The sequence below is a fragment of the Penaeus chinensis genome, chromosome 4 (assembly GCF_019202785.1).
Source record: "Penaeus chinensis breed Huanghai No. 1 chromosome 4, ASM1920278v2, whole genome shotgun sequence".
Lineage (NCBI taxonomy): Eukaryota > Metazoa > Arthropoda > Malacostraca > Decapoda > Penaeidae > Penaeus > Penaeus chinensis.
In genome coordinates this window covers 40079577-40082076 of record NC_061822.1, presented here as the reverse complement: position 1 = coordinate 40082076, position 2500 = coordinate 40079577, and the positions used below count along the sequence as shown (strand labels likewise).

At 38.6% G+C, this 2500-nt stretch overlaps 2 protein-coding genes across 3 annotated transcripts in view; one reads left to right on the top strand and one right to left on the bottom strand.

Moving 5' to 3' along the window:
* The window catches only part of LOC125024950 (1-aminocyclopropane-1-carboxylate synthase-like protein 1), an 11786-nt gene extending 10775 nt beyond the window's left edge, over positions 1–1011 (bottom strand). The window contains exon 1 of one of the 2 annotated variants that reach the window (XM_047612748.1): positions 904–1011. The gene's annotated coding sequence lies outside the window, so the exon portion shown is untranslated. Of the gene's footprint in view, positions 1–481; positions 838–903 lie in introns of those variants that run through there. The other variant, XM_047612746.1, reaches the window with a different exon arrangement.
* The window catches only part of LOC125024952 (trans-1,2-dihydrobenzene-1,2-diol dehydrogenase-like), a 44375-nt gene that overhangs the window by 36546 nt on the left and 5329 nt on the right, over positions 1–2500 (top strand). The gene's annotated exons all lie outside the window — the stretch shown is intronic.

Sequence of the window (2500 nt, the reverse complement as noted above, 5' to 3'; positions counted from 1 at the left end):
AGAAATCGAATGATTAATAATCAAAGTTTTACGAGAACGTGAGATAATATGTAAATCATTCTACAATTATAAGAAAGTGAGGTTAAAATATATGATATATGCTAATTATGTTGAAAATGTCCTTGTTTTAGATTCGCCAGCAACACAAACTCCTGCGATAGATGCTCTGAATAAATAAATATATGCACTCATTTTCCTATTTTGTCTAATATCATATTTCGGTTTAGCAGTAACTAAATGCATAGACTTCTTTCACGTTAAGCACAATTCAGTTAGGTTTAATGCAGTTAATATGAAATGCTGTGATTAAATACATCCGAGTCTTAAAAAAACACATGCTGCACTGTTTGTTACATAAAACTTTATCTTTTACCGATATTCCACTAACATACAAGGTCGTCCCTGAAACGCAATAACATTACATCACAGAACGCCTCGTCGATGTCCGTATGAATCAGATAATACTCATGCTTGTTTGCACCTTTTCTGAATGACTTGCCCCTCGGCCGCCGCGCTCACAACTCCCCACACTGTCACTGGTGAGTCCGCACGAACACTCAGGGTCTCTGCGTACATTTGACCTCCCTCGCACACATACACTGGTCGTTCATAGTGACGACGCACGTTCCTCCTCCAGGTTGAAGAGTGGGTGACTGACCACAGTATTTCGATAACTGCGACCTGTTTCTGCGATTATAAAGATGTAGCCAGTATGTCTTGACTTACACTGACTGCGAAACCGACATTTGTGGAATATACTCGGTCTTTTTTAATTCATGCAATTCACCTTGAACGAGAATACATCGCATGGACTCACAAGGACTTGGGTTGAGGGTTCATAACGCGGTCCTCTTGATTATGAATACTGATAAAACATCAACGAGCAAGATGAGAATAACTCACTAGTTTCTCTGTCAGGATTGCCCTTGTTGACCCTTGCACTTAACCGTATACTATAAGAATTGTCTTGTAGGTAAATGCCTGCTTCGGCCAGTGAATACAGTAGCGTACACGGAGACGATTTGTATTACAATCTGATGCAGTAGTCCTGGTCAAAGCAATATCACTTCGCAATCATGGGCAAAATTTATGTGATTTATTCAATATTTTCATAAACGTAGCTACGAAATACGAATTACTCAATCTCGACTTTCGAATGAACCTTTCTGCATCATGTCATTGTTCTTATCTGGCTATCTAAGGCAGAGATCATTCTCGAGAGCGTGATATCTCTCCGTATCTCAGGGCACCATCAGAAATAGCATTGTGTTCGGTGGGACCCTTGTGGAACCGCCCTAAAAGTTTTCGTTGCTTTATTTACAATTTGTTCAGCATGAACCCTGTACTCTATTATAGTTGGTATGAAGACGAGCTGATTGCTAACTACCTTTATTTCTACTGCATATCTGTGCATATGTGATTTGTTTTTGTTAATAAAGTATCTGTACAGAGTCTAGTTTTCAAAGCCGTCAGAATGAAGACAACTCGCATAAACGTAATATAGTTGCCAGGGACATTAGGCAAAGTATTGTCATCATTAGTCGAAAAATAAAAAGCAGTCATAATAAATACATTCAATAGGGGTTATTTGAACATCATAAACATTGCAATAAAGTTAATATTCTATTCTTTATTTTTTTTCTACCATTATTATTTCCCTTGGGTAGGTCTTCCCGATATTGTACGTTCCATGCTTGCCTAGTATTTCATCCACCCACCTCCTTTTTCTCTGGATCCGAGCCTGATGTGCATAAGATTTTTGTTTGTAAGCACGATACAGCAATAATCTATGCTGTACTGTCCCAGAATAGACTGCAATATAAGTAAGAAGACGGATTAATTTACTTACCTGGTGCCTACGTGCATGAACAGAGCCAGCTAACCAAATTATTTTTTACATGTTATTAACATGGGATTTTAGGCTGCAGACATCATATAAATCATGCAAAGCAGTTTCTTTTCAAAACTGCAATGTCAGGGTAAAAACAAATATGACAATCACTCTCCATGGCCAGGATAAACAGTACTACCTGTTTGCATTTTGCGATCATAAATGTTTAGCCACCATAAAGTCCCCAGATCTAGTTTACCAGTGCTCAGGTTTTTTTCCCCCTTTTTCTAGCAGCTCAGTGATAGCATGTGATAAGCGTCGTTGAGTCTCATGTTTTCTGAGAGGAGGAAAATGCGTTCTGGTTTTTATTTTCTTTATTGCCTTCATCAACTGAGAGGAGGAAAATGCGTTCTGGTTTCTATTTTCTTTATTGCCTTCATCAACTGACGAGGAGGAAAATGCGTTCTGGTTTTTATTTTCTTTATTGCCTTCATCAACTGAGAGGAGGAAAACGCGTTCAGGTTTTTATTCTCTTTATTGCCTTCATCAACTGGATGATTTGGATAGTGTCTGTATACACTATAACTGCAGCTGTCCCATTTTATGATTGCCCTTCAGAGTGCCTCGAACAAATTCCTTGGATAAATTCCTGGTGCGACTCCTACGTTT